This window comes from Lolium rigidum, chromosome 5, assembly GCF_022539505.1.
Source record: "Lolium rigidum isolate FL_2022 chromosome 5, APGP_CSIRO_Lrig_0.1, whole genome shotgun sequence".
In the NCBI taxonomy this organism is placed as follows: Eukaryota; Viridiplantae; Streptophyta; class Magnoliopsida; order Poales; family Poaceae; genus Lolium; species Lolium rigidum.
Window position 1 is genome coordinate 184,551,115 of NC_061512.1, and position 14,366 is coordinate 184,565,480.

The following is a 14,366-nucleotide window of genomic DNA, read 5'->3' on the forward strand; positions in this document are numbered from 1 at the left end:
ATTATCGGAGATTCATTGAAGGATTCTCTAAGATAGCGAGGACCAATGACAAAGCTGTTAAGGAAGAACACACCATTCGTGTGGTCGGAGGAGTGTGAGAAGAGTTTTCAAACTCGAAGGAGAAACTCACCACGGCACCGGTGTTAGCAGTTCCAGAAGTTGGCAAGGACTACACCGTATACTGTGACGCATCCAAGCATGGATTGGGTTGCGTACTCATGCAAGATCGGAAAGTGATATCCTATGGATCGAGGCAACTCAGACCTCATGAAGTAAATTATCCAACACATGACTTGGAATTAGCAGCAGTCGTGTTTGCACTCAAAACTTGGAGACATTTTCTCTATGGAGCTAAGTGTGAGCTCTATACCGACCATAAAAGCCTCAAATATATCTTCACTCAGAAGGAACTCAACATGAGGCAGAAAAGATGGCTAGAATTGATCAAGGATTATGACCTGACAATCAATTACACACCAGGGAAGGCTAATGTTGTAGCAGATGCCCTGAGTAGAAAGAGCACCGGAGGAGTGGAACAAGAAATATCACCGGAGTTAAGGAAGGAAATAAGCCAAGCCCAAATATAACTTTGGGAGAAAGAAGCCCATGAAGGATTATCGGCGTTGCAAGTAGCCGATGAGCTTAATGTCAACCTGAAGAATGAGATAATGATGGGTCAGCTGGACGATCCATTCATCATGGAAGAGATGAGAAGAATAGATGAGGGAAGACCATCAGAATTTCACCGCGGAGAATCTGGATCATTATGGTTCCAGAAAAGAATTTGCGTTCCGGATATTGCTGAAATTAAGGAAGTAATACTCTGGGAAGCTCATCAAACACCATATTCCATACATCCGGGAAGTACAAAGATGTACATGGACTTAAAGGAACTATTCTGGTGGAATAACATGAAGAGGAAGATAGCACAATATGTGGAAGAATGCCATACACCGTGCAGAGTGAAGGCTGAACACCGAGTCCGGCGAGGAAAGTTACAACCTTTACCTATTCCGAGTGGAAATGGGAGGAAATAGGGATGGATTTCATCACCGGACTACCCATGACCAATAAAAAGAAGGACATGATATGGGTAATCGTGGACCGGTTGACGAAAAGTGCACACTTTTTAGCGGTAAACTCAGCGGGATAAAGGAGAGAAACTCATCGATCTTTACATCAAAGAGATCGTGAGTAAGCATGGAGTGCCTAAGAAGATCGTATCGGATCGAGGATCCGTGTTCACATCAGCATTACGGAAGCAACTACACGAAGCTTTAGGATCCAAGTTGGACTATAGTACCGCTTATCATCCCCGGACCGGTGGACAAGCCGAGAGAACCAACCGGATTTTAGAAGATATGCTTAGGGCTTGTGCCCTAGACTTCGGAGGATCATGGGAAGAACACTTACCACTAGCAGAGTTTTCATATAACAATAGCTACCAAAGCAGCATCAAGATGGCACCATTTGAAGCTCTGTATGGAAGGAAGTGTAGATCACCAATATGTTGGTATGAAGCCGGAGCAAGCAAGGAGTTCAACCCTGATTATGTCAAGGAAAAACAACAAATCATTGACATTATCAGAGACAGGCTCAAGATAGCCCAAAGTCGGCAAAAGAGTTATGCCGATCAGAAGAGAAGGACATGGGAACCACAAGTTGGAGACATGGTTTATCTTAAGGTAAGCCCGATGAAAGGACTCCAGAGGTTTGGAGTAAAAGGAAAGCTCAGTCCTAGATATATAGGACCTTTCAAGATACTGAGTCAGAACCGAGGTTTAGCCTTTGAGTTGGATCTACCGGGAAGGCTAGCTCAAGTTCACAACGTTTTCCATGTGTCACAACTTCGGAAATGTTTAAAGACCCCAGATGAACCAATATCACATGATGAGCTGGAGTTACAACCAGACTTGACATACATCGAGAAGCCAGCCAAGATTCTCGAGGAGAGCTGGAAACAACTCAGAAATAAAGCGATCAAGTATTGCAAGATACAATGGAAGCATCATCCCGAGAGGGAAGCCACCTGGGAAAAAGAGGAAGACTCGAGGAAAACATACCCCGAGCTGTTCGGGTATTACAACCACAACTTCGGGACGAAGTTTTCTTTAAGGGAAAGGCTGTAATGTCCCGGGTTTAGAGACGATCGAGGGGTAGATTTTAGAAAGGGATGTGCATTGCATGGTAAATTCGGGGAAATTTCGCGCTTTAAAACAAAAACTGCATCGAAGGGGGACAAGTTTCTCTCTCGACACCTTACAGGGTTAGGGTTTCGAGAGTGCGACAAACTTGCATCTCACTTCACTAGTTTAGGGTTTTGAGAAGAGGGGGAAGAATTTGTATCAAATTTAGTGACATGATTGAATTCAAACCAAAGTTGAATTTGAATTTCAAATTCAAACATTAAATAATTACTCTAAATAATGAATTGTGAGGAAATTCATTAAGTAAATTATAAATAATAAACAATATGAGCAATTAAAATAAAGTAAAGCTCATTAAGGAAAACTTTGAGCTTTATTGATCATCACACAATTTACATTGTCATTACAATATTCATAAGAGAAATAAATAATTAATACAACACATTACATAAATGGGCAAAATAGAAGAAAGAAAATAAAAGAAAATTACAAGTGAATGATCTATCCTAAATTACACAAGATGATCATCATGGAGATCTTGCCCAAGAGGATCTTGATCTTCATCCAGAGCATCACATTGTTCCCTATAATACACAAACAAAGACCAAAGACAAGTGTTATGCCAAGTGGCATTGCCACTTGGCAGGTTAGCAAGAAAATGAGAAGTTGAGAGGATATCATCATGATCAGCTGAGCTGATCCACCAAATGGACCAAGTTCCAACCAGGAACCACACAGGCAGCTCACAAGGCTGTGTGCATGTCCACCAGCACATACACAGCCAGGGAGAGTCACCAAAATGACCAGGCCAAGCTGTCGACCAGAGAGAGCAAGAGAGCACCATATATAAACTTTTCAGAGCCAAACCCTAGCTCATTCATCGACAGGCAACTTGGTAAGTCATCAGAGAGCAAGAACACTTAGAACAGGAAGAACACATAGCCAGAACCCTCATCCAGGAACAGCTCAAGCAAAGAACTGTTTCCTGTTGAGAAGCAAACCATGGAGTAGATCAAGCACAAGTCACAAGGAGGAGCAGGGCAAGCCAAGAAATCAGCACAGAAGCAAAACCTCTACACCAACACACTATTTCTAGGAGCTGGAGTGAGGTATACACATTAACATGAACAAACCAGATGGTTTTGTTCATAAATTGCACAGGCATGAATTCAAATACACCACAAGGGTAGAAACCCTATATGTGAGTCATCATATGGCTACTGGCCAAATTGGTGCAAGTGAACAAGAGAGAAACAAATAGGAAAGCACCCTGGGAACATTGCCTATGCCAAACCAGTGACATAATCAAAGAAATCCAACAAGGGATGATCCTATCTAGCTAGTCAGTTTCACTTAGCACCTATAGCCACTACACCATCAGACAGATAGACTATAAAGTGTCTATTCTTGTTTATCAACATCAAATGAAACTGGAAAAACCACAAGGATTCTTCCAGTGAGATATTTCCCAAATCACAGCAAGCCAACACGAGGTGGGAGCTACCCTTGCAACGAAGGAATTGCACGGTAGGGCCACCTCAACCACTTTACCAAACTCCACAGAGAAGTTATGCACTAACATCATCACCCAGTAGGGTTCAGTAGAGGGCTAGGGTACCAACCAGTGGTTGTCATCCAACTAGCCCTAGCTAATTCAAGTAATATGATCATCACTGCAAGGCAGTTCACATCATTTATCCATTTAATAAAGCAAGCTAATACAGATAAATGAACTAAACAAGTAATCAAAGCACCAGAGCCTTGCAGATGATCTAAAGGATCATTGCAAGCATCAACTGATACTTGAGCAAGCACCATCACACATCAGGCCAAGCCTGTGTGATGCACACACATCACACAGAGAGCAACAGTGAGGCACAGACAGAAAACAACATATCTCACAAGCAACTCATGATCATATGATCATCTGAGCTTGCTAGCACTGGTTACAAATGGCCACAACCAAGCATATTATCAGTAATTAGTCAGCTACTGAAGAAAACCAACCAAGTCATAACTGAATAAATAGATAACTGAATTAATGACTTTATGATTGTATCCAGAAGCACATCAAAGGCTTGATGAACCACTGGATCATAATACACAAGCAAGGCACATATCAAATCATCACTGAATCACACTGATAAGCCAACAGTAATGCTCAATTGAGCATAATCATGTATCTGAACACAATGAACTAACCCCAGGGGTACTGACACTTGCAAATGTGCAAGGATTACACACCACAATCAAGTCGAGGACCGATAATTGAATACACTCGATGAACTAGCGATAGATAGTATCAAGCAACGAGGCACGGGACTAGCATTCAAGCAAGAAATACAAGCTCAAGCAAGCACCTAGCATAGGAAATGTTGCACAGAAGCCATAGTGTAGCAAGGCAAAGATATGCATAGCAGTAGCACAAGCACGGGCACAGATTTAGAAACAATGGCCATGGCCAGGAGAACATAGCATCGAGACACACAACGGCGAGCACGAGCAAGAGCAGCAGCTAGCCGGCAAGGGCAGCTATAGGCACGCGCACTTGCACATCAAGCAATAGAGCACGGCAGCACGGCATCTCCATGGGGAGAGGCAGGGCCAGCCACTGGGCAGAGCACAAAGAAGGAAGAAGAAGGAGGAGAAGATGGAGGCGTGCTACACGGGCGGAGCACCACGGCGTGCCATGGCGGCACGGCGGCACGGGTCGACCACGGTAGCGCCAAGCCGCGGCCAGGCCTGGCGGTCGCCGGAGCACAAGCGCTCCGGCTCCGCCACGGCAACACCACGGCGGCGCCACGGCATCGGCGATGCGCCGGTGAGCAACGCATCACGCGCATGCGGGCGAACGCGATGGGGGCGAACGAAGAAGAAGACGAGGTCCGGATCGAGCCGGTGGACCTGATGCGCCGTCGAGTGGCGGATCCAGATCCGCCGCATCTCATCGCCGGAGATGGCCGGAGATCGGCCGGAGAATCTCGGCGAAGGCGGCGGCGACTACGCGCATCGTGAGAGCGAGGAGAGAAGTTAGGGTTTGCAGCGCGAGGAGAGAGGAGAGGACGAATGGGCCGGACCGAGCCCAAAGGGTGGCTCGGGTTCGACCTAACCAGCTGGGCCACCCGACGAGTGGGGCCCAAGGGTATTTCAGATCTTTTCACAAATCAATAAATACATGAAACTTTGAAATTCAATAGAAAATTGATAAAAGCTCTTAAAAATAAATTAAAAATATGAAAAAGGATCAGCATAAAATTCTCTATTTAAATAAAATATCAAAGAGAATTTTTGAAAACAATTAAGAATAAGTCCTATTTTGATGATTTAAATAATCATTTAAATCACACACCTAATTTTCTATAATGAAAATAAGTCCATTAATGTATTTGGACTTTAAAAACACCTTGACAACATTTCAAGGTTGTATCTTACTTTAAATCAAGTATCCTCAAGTTATTCTTAGTATTAACCTCTTACATAAAATAATAACGACATCGGAAGGGGGGAACAAACCCTAAAACTGGAATCATGCATAAATGCTTCTTTAACCATTGCCCTTATCGGACAATGATGCTATTTTTCAGAGACAGAGGACAAGGGTTAGTCCACACCTTCCAACTGCAAAACTTTGCAGTGTTCAGGCAAGTTCATCACTTGCTCATGTCATTTGAGTATTTTTATCAAATTACTTGCAAAGTATTATGGTTATCACTATTGCACAAAAATCAAAACCACTACTTTCATAATTATGAATATGACTATGTGGTGGGCAATGGAACCATGGATTGTGTTGATATGGTGGAGGTTCCATTGCACGGGTTTATATCCATCTAGGATTAAACAACAAATGTCGCCGATGATTCTTGTGCCGTAATACCCGTGTTAACCATAAGATCCGGAGTGGGACGGAGTAGTCAAAAGTGTTTCCACCTCTCGTTCATCAACGGATGCTCATTACCGGGTGCTCATGATCTTGCGAGACTTGATGCAGGGGTGGGAACCCATAGAAGTCCCAACGGTAATGAGGTCTATGATGGGTTGCATCTGCCGGCGTAGGAATGTATGGTAGAGCCCTGCATTGACGTCGTGGTCGGAGTCCACCCTGAAATCTATGGGAATAATGGGGCCGGCGTGGACCCAGGGTCGGAGTATGCAACAAAGGGTGGGTGTTCGAGGTAGCGGAGGAACATGATTGGCTAGACCTTATACCGGGCCTCACACCGAAGGAAGTGTGGACGGGAAAGCTGCCCGGTTGGCACCAAGGTTAAGATCTCTTATGGGTAAAGCAACACACCTCTGCGAGTGTAAGAGCCGTGACCTGTCACTCCCTGTTCCGGGATTGAGGAACTGCGAACGCGGCCGGAAAGGAGCTCCATGAAGTTCTAGTAAACCGGTGAAGGCTGACGGACATAGCTCTTTGAAATAAAAGCAATCTCTTGAAGAAATGTTTATCAAAACTTGCATTGGTATTAGACTTTCTGGTCTAATATCGTAGCTAGTGCATTAAACACCTCTTATCTATAATGAACTTGTTGAGTACGCTCGTACTCATACCACTCTTAAATCCCATGCTTAGATTGTCTGAATCGTCTGGAGGAGGACTACGACAGCAATGAAGGAGCCGAGATCATCGGCTACGATGAACCTGACCTGTCAGGAGGAGTTGAAGGCGTAGACTATCTCATAGTCTACGGAACCGGGGAGGCTTCCGGTGGAGATCAAGCCTAGAAGAACCTAGTAGTAGTTGAAGCCGAGCAGCACGAACTCTTAATATTTAGCTGCTCGAGGAAATAAATGTTTAGCTTAATGAGACACTTATATTGTAAGTTAAGTTGGGTTCGCCTCGAACCCAGGAGTACTTCTCTTAGGACCCAAGAGGAGCTCCGAGATGACATATGTATGTTAATTGTAATAATATGTGAATGAGTTATGGACCTGCTGTCAACACCCGGATTTTTAAGTCCAGATGCCTGTCATGCCATACATCGCAATCCCAGGAATATTGTTGTTGCGAGACATAACAGTTGAATATCATAAGTCATCATTCATTACATACCATAGTCGTCTTACAAATAGAGATCACACGATCCCATATTACACACAGAGTTGATCTAGGGATCAACATTCACCAAGTTCATAGTTTCATAGCGGAAGCGTAAAGTAGAAGGGACTCTCTAGTCCACGAGGCCAACGTCCGACGTCGAAGGCTCCCTAGTTGTCGTGGGCGTCCTGCGGGTTGTCTTCTTCAAACTGTTGTTCTGCTTCAGAATCTGGCCATTTGAATAGCCAGGGACACAGCCGTGAGTACTTTAAGGTACTCGCAAACTAATACTAATGTAAGGGCTAACAATTCTAGTGGGGGTGCTAAGCTCTAGTTTATTTGGCGTAAAGCTAATTTTATTTCACAAACATTTTTGTAAACCACTCTTCATGTGCTAACTAACTCAAGTGGGAACATTAGTGTCATTCCCACAACCAGGTTGTGATTCCAAGTCAAAGTCTCCATTCAAGTTCAAAATCATAAGTCATCCTTCAGCATTCATAGTTTTCGAAAAGTTCCGATGACGGAACAAGTATGGCCTTTCCAACTCGTCCATAACCGAGGACGCGGCTATTCGAATAGGTTTAACTCTGCAGAGGTTGTACACTTGTGCCACAACAATTGCAATAGCTCGTCGAGGTAATCGGCCTCGATTTATCGTACGCGAGACGCGAACTACCAATCATAACCTTTCATTTACATACCCTAGTATAGGCACCTCTCCCCATGAGCTTGGCCTCCCGGTGAAGACCAACCGTCAACCCGGGAACCGCACAGGGCTTGGGCCGGACATTCACCTCATCGCGCATCATATCGTATCATCTCAGTTGTTGTGGTAGAGGCAGCTTTCGGCATAACCCCGATGATGCTTGTTTAGAGGGAACCCATACTAAGACACACAAACTTCCAGTTAAGCCCTACCCAGATTCAGGTATTGTGGGGGTACGGTAAAATTGGAATGGTATCGCATCCGAACCCAACCATCAGTGTTTTTGTAAAATTCACCGAGTCATTCACCGGTCATATTCACCTTCAAAAATTATTCAATGGAATGCATCTCCATTCCCAGGTTTCAAGACTCCTTCAAAATCTTTCAATAGAATGACTCGTCATTCCAAGGTTTTCGAATTCATTTCAGTTCCCAGTTTCCCAAATGGAGGAGTCACTTTCAAATCAGCACTAGCATCTATGTATGAGGGGTGCTAAGTATTTTGCTTTGCTTCTAGGCTAAGTTTGATACTCTTGTACTAGTCCAATACTAGCCAAGTGAATCATGAATCAAAAAGTACTTTGATAAAACCAAAGTAAAAAGGCTTGTAAAGTAAAAACTGGAAAATTGGATCAAAAGCCTAAAGTAAAATAGGGGAATGCTCTGCTCATAGAGAGCTTAGCAAGTTGCAAGAGTATTATTGTGCAACCCAAAATGGTTTGCCTCAAGCTAGCTTGCATTGGTGGTAGCTTGCTAACTGTACTACTTTAGTAAACTTCTTTACCTTGACCAAAGTTAACTATAAAAGCAACTTGTTGAGAAAACAAGTAAAAACTGGTAATGTATAAACTTGGGATAGGCTATGGAGGAAAAGGGTAAGATTCATGGTGCCTTGCCCCAAGGGGCGTTGCACCTTGCAAGAATATTAGTTTGCAAACTACATATCTTAGCTTGCAAACAATATCACCTTGCAAAGGTAATTTCTATCAGTGCTAACTTGCGTTGGTAATAACTTGCAATACTATCAGCTTGCCTTGGTTGAAGTGAGGGTCCAAGTTCTCTTCTCCTTCCTTGTTGTAGAAGTTCTCCTCTTCCTGATGGTCTCCGGTACTAGCGTCTAAAATACGAATACGGGGTACACGATCATCATACCAAACTTACATACTAACTAATCTCATACAAGCTTCACACAACTTAACTCGTATCACACACTACTATTAAGTGAGTGGAGGTGTTCTTCCTATTTAAGAAAATAATTTTCTCTCATACTAACTTATGTGTTACTTTTAATTACTTAGAGAAATACTTTCCTCTCATATCTTATTAAGATTTAATTTCTCTTATGAACAAAATATGACCTAGGTTGACTAAAGTCAACCTCTTCATACTCATCATTTAAGAAAATGATTTAAATGAGGTTCCATACCTCATACAATTTAATACTAACCTGGTAGTGATTTAATGTCACCAAATACTCAACATAAGATTATATAGACCATGGTCCATACCTCATGTTGAAATACTTGAGAACAAGATTTAAATGAGAGGGAAAGCCTCTCATAAGATTTAACACATAGTTGTAACTAGGTTAACAACTACCATTGAGGTGATTTCACATCCTCAACAATTCATTGGCTATTCTAACATTGCTTGTACCTATACCAATTATTCTATTCACACAAATACTACAATTAGGGTGCATTGGTTGTGTGGTTTGGGAAAATAATTTCCTCTCCCTACATATGTAAGTGATAGTTTTCCATCTAGTGTTTGAGAAATACCTTTCTCTTATTGAAAACTTCTTAAGATTTAATTTCTCAAACAATCATGCATGAAATCATGTTGACCCAAGTCAACCATTCATCATTATCATTTGAGAAATAGATTTAAATGAGGTAGAGTACCTCATGCCATTTATTAACACTACAAATGATTTAAATCTCTAAGGAATTCATATAGATGAGTTTGGGCCAGGGGTCCAAACATCACATGAATTCATTTGAGACAAGATTCAAATGAAGCATAAGACTTCATATGAATTACTTAATAGTTTTGGACAATATCAACTTGTTAAACTAGCCATATTACCCACTACTTAAACTAGGGCATGATCATGCAAGGTGACCACACCATTTTATTTCATAAACAATTAGTGCAAGTCAAAAGTGAGCTAAAGGAGTTGGAATTTACTCAATAGCTATTTTGGTTGATTTTTAAGAATTACTCTAAGGCAGAAAAGTCCCTGTCTTGTTATTTTTGTTAGATTAATTCTACAAAGAGATTGACCATGAGGCCAGTGGCATTGGATAGATCTTTTCCTAAGCTTTCCAGAAATATAAAATTCCCTAGATTTGGTTTAGCCAATTTGAAATGGTTAAATTTCAAAGTGGAGTCAGTATTGAAAAAGTTTGAAAAGGATTTAAATAAAATTTCCTAGACGGGCTGGCGGGAAACTAAACAGGCCGAAACTATTTAAAACGCAGCGAAGACGAGTTGGGCCGGCCCGATGGTGCGTCCAGCGCGCAGCGGGCCTGCTGACAGAAGGTCCCACCGGTCAGCGAGGGAGGCTTACCGAAACGGTATGGATGGATGCGGGCCGTAGGATTAGATGGCGATCGGGCGGCTGGGGATCGTCGTCGTCGTCGACGCGAGGGCGACGCTGGCACGGCGGCGGTAGGGGGTCGACGGCGAGCTGGAACGTCGGCGAGGGGCGGCGTTGATGCAGGAGGAGGTTGTCGATGACGGTGGTGCTTCTCGAACAAGTCGCAGGTCCTGGGGTGGCTTCTAGCTCCGGCGGCTTCTGCGACGGAGCACGGGCGGCGATGATGCAATTGAGTGGCTGTGGTGCGCAATGTTGAGGGGAGAGAGTGCGAGGAGGATCAGGGAGAGGAGGGAGGTCGATTGGTGTGAGAATCGGAGGAGGAGGAGCGCTCCTTTTATAGGTTGCAAGATGGCCGGGCGGGGCACGGCAGGTCGACATCGACACGGCGTTGCCGGCGATGGAGAGGGTCTGGAGGGAGCAGGGCGAGGTAGGTGGTGTCCAGTCGGTGCTAGCGAGCTAGACGGCAAGGTGGGGGACGGTTGGGTTGGCGCGCGTTGCATCCAGGTTTGCGGCGGCGCCCGCGGGAAAATGGCGAAGGTGTCGACGGCGGCAGGTGACGCGAGGACACGGGACCGTGTCAGGCGGGTTCAGGGTGTGGCGGTGATGCTCGACTCGTCGCCAGGGGGTCCGGGGAGGCGGCGTTCCTCGGCGTCGCACGTGGCCGGAGTTGGCGGTGGACGCGCCCACGACGTCCACGGCATGGTCCTGGGCGGGGCTGGGCGCGTGTCCTCCGGCGAATGTAGTCGTTCATCTCGACGAGGGCAAGGCTAGGGAGGTAGAGGGAGGTGAGGTGGAGCCGGTAGACATGGGGGGCCGAGCGAGGATGAAGGAGGAGAGGGGAGCACGGCATGGCCGGCATGCCATTGGCATGGCCATGGCTAGGCCATGTCTTGCCCTTCCCTAGGGTTCCTGTGGTGGTGTGAGGCAAAGAGGGGGCAAGGGGTCAATATGGTGTAGGTTGGGGGAGATTATGGGTAGTAGAACACTATTTCAAATAGTGTTGCATTTATGCCATATTTGTAATTTGCAATATTTGCTCAAATTTGGTTGAGTTCAAAAGGTTGACCAAATTGATAAGAGTGGGTTTGGTTTGGTTCTAAATGACCAGAGGCAAGGAGAGGTGGTGGTGAAATTTAGGAAATTTAAAGAATGACAATTTTCACTAAGTGGAAGATTGTTCCCCTTAATTGAAAGTGCCAACTTTGGAGGAGCATAGCAATTGATCAAGAAGGATTGGGGCCAGGTGGTCTTTACAAAAAGTGTTCATCTTGATGTCCTCTTGGATGACATGCAAGGAGTTGGGAAAGTTTAGTTTGAAAAACTTGAAATGGAGAGGCTCAAAGTAGGGACCAGAATAATTATGGCAGATTTGACCATTATTGCATGTGATCCCCAATTGAGTTTGAATTTGATTTGAAAAGGGTTTCTTTGATTCCAAAAGTTGTAATATATGTTTAGTAACATTATTCAACTAATGGTGAAGGCCAAAATGGGCTAGGGTCAAGTTTTAGAAAAATGGCATAAGCCATCTGTGAGGGTTTTGTGATTTTCTCACCTTTATCCTTTCTCTTTTTATTGGCTTCAATTTGACAAGAGGGAGGTTTGTTTGATGCTAGGAGAAGTTGGATGCAAGGTTCCAACCATTTTGAGGCAAGGTTGGTGCCTAGGTCAAGAGTTGATAAATTGGCCCTATGTGTGTGTGAGGAAAATGGAATTATCCCACTATTGGGTTTCTCTCCATTTGGGTTGACCTTGTTGACTCTAATGTGATTCCTATTAGTTTAGAAATGTTTTCAAACCATTGAAACCATTCCAAAAGGTCTAGCTCAAAGATTTGTAAAATTGGCCAAAACACAGGAGAGGGAACATGTCAAATTTTCTTATTTTTGTAAGATGCTCCCCTTGCTTTACTTGAGCAAGGAGGAGGGTCAAGTTAGGGTTAGATTGGGTTCAGAGATGGTTTCACACCATTTTGGTAAAGGTAGAAGTGCATAGGACAAGAATTTGTGAAAATGGCTAGGGGTCACATATGCCTCTATGCATATGTGGCATTTGATTTTTAATAGAACTTGGCTTGACCCAAAGATGTTGTTGGGTGTTGAAATGGCATATAGGAGTGATCCAACCATTCAACTTCAAGTCTAGGGTCAAGATCCTCAATTTCACTAATTTGATATTTTGCTCTCATATGCCTCTATGGCATTATTACTCTCTTTTTGAAAACCTTGTGTTCCACATTTGGATTGCGTTGAAAAAGCACTAACTAGGGTTCAAGAAGGTTTTCCAATTCTCTACATCAAGTAGAAAGGCCTAGGGAAAGTTTTACAAAAAGGGCCATAGGCATATCTGCCTCTTTTCTTAAATAAGATTTTTCCTTTTTAATTTTATTCTTCCCAGATTGAGGACAAGAGGGGTGAGGTTGAGGGTTTAGTAACTTTGGCAAAGGTTCACCACTATTTAGCAGAAGAAAAGGGGTAAGGTTTCAGATTCACATATTAGGGCTATAGGCCCACATATGGTTTTTCCTTTATTCGGGGTTTCTCAAAATAGATCAAAGGAGTTTTGAAAAGGTTAGGGCTTAGGGTTCTTCTTATTTGATTTCTTTCTCTTTTTGTTTTTATTTGGTTTGTGATCTTTACTTGATCACTCTAGGGTTTTAGGGTGGGTCACATAAGCATACTAACACTCATCAAGGCAAGAACACAAGTAATAGATAGGAGCAATAAGCCTAATACCTTATATAAGAAAAGTTTTTGTTGGTTCTCATTTTTGGAAAAAGTAAATTCCTCTTTGCTTTGTTTTGAAATTTGGGGTGTTACAAACCCTTCCCCTTAAACAAATCTCGTCCCGAGATTTTAAGAGGAGTTAGGTTCCTAGGAGAGATTGGGCGGTTTGATTTAGTAGGAAACATACTTGTCATGTTCCGAGATGCTTCTTGTGCTTCGGCGGTCTTCGAGTGGTAGTAGCGACCGGTGCGGTTGTTCGGGTAGTTTGGAGCAAACTTTCTTCTAGTTGCGATATGGTGCTGCTGCTGTGCCAGTGCAGAGGGGTTGGCGGCGATCTTGGCAAGCTTCTTGCGGCATTCATTGGAGAAATGACCCACAGTTCCACATTCATTGCAGGTTTTGCTTGTTTGGGCGATGGGTACAGCATTGCTTCCCGTCCTGGGGGCATTATTGGCGGCTTTCATCGGGCACTTGTTAGAGTAATGACCAGTAACACCACATGCGTAGCAGGTCACATTGGACTTGGCTCTGGGGGCATGGTGGAGTATTGGGATGAGCCGTTCTAGTGATGCTATCTTCACGCGGAGGCGGGCAATGAGGTAGTCCTTCTTGGCGTGTTGGTGGCGAAGTGCCTTGCGCTCCATTGCAAGGATGCTGATGGCTTCAGTCATCCTGGCGTGCTCAGGGTGTATCTGCTTGGCTTGGGCACGGGAGTTGTTGCGGGTAGGAGGGGCCATCTGAACATCGAAGTAGATAATAAGGTAAGAGGGAAACTTCTATGGTTTGTTTGAGTTAAAATTCAAGAATCGAAAACTTGAAAACTTGAGGAGTGTTGAGGGGGTAAAACCAAGCAACACTTTTTCATTCATACCAAACATCACACATTACAAACCTAACACACCGTTGGTTTGAAGAACCATTCATTCGTTCTACGATACAAGGGGATCCTGATACAAATCACACCTACTTAAGTGCTGGAGTGATACTATTCTCCCGGGTGGACTCTTCTTCTTCACGGTTGAGGTGCTTGGCGTGAGGCGAGGGCGTTGTCCAAGTCCCTGCGGGTTTTGTACTGCCCGAAGTCCTGAGGTGCTTCGTAGGGGTTCATCCTTGGTTGCGGTGGGGGCATGGTCATTGGTTC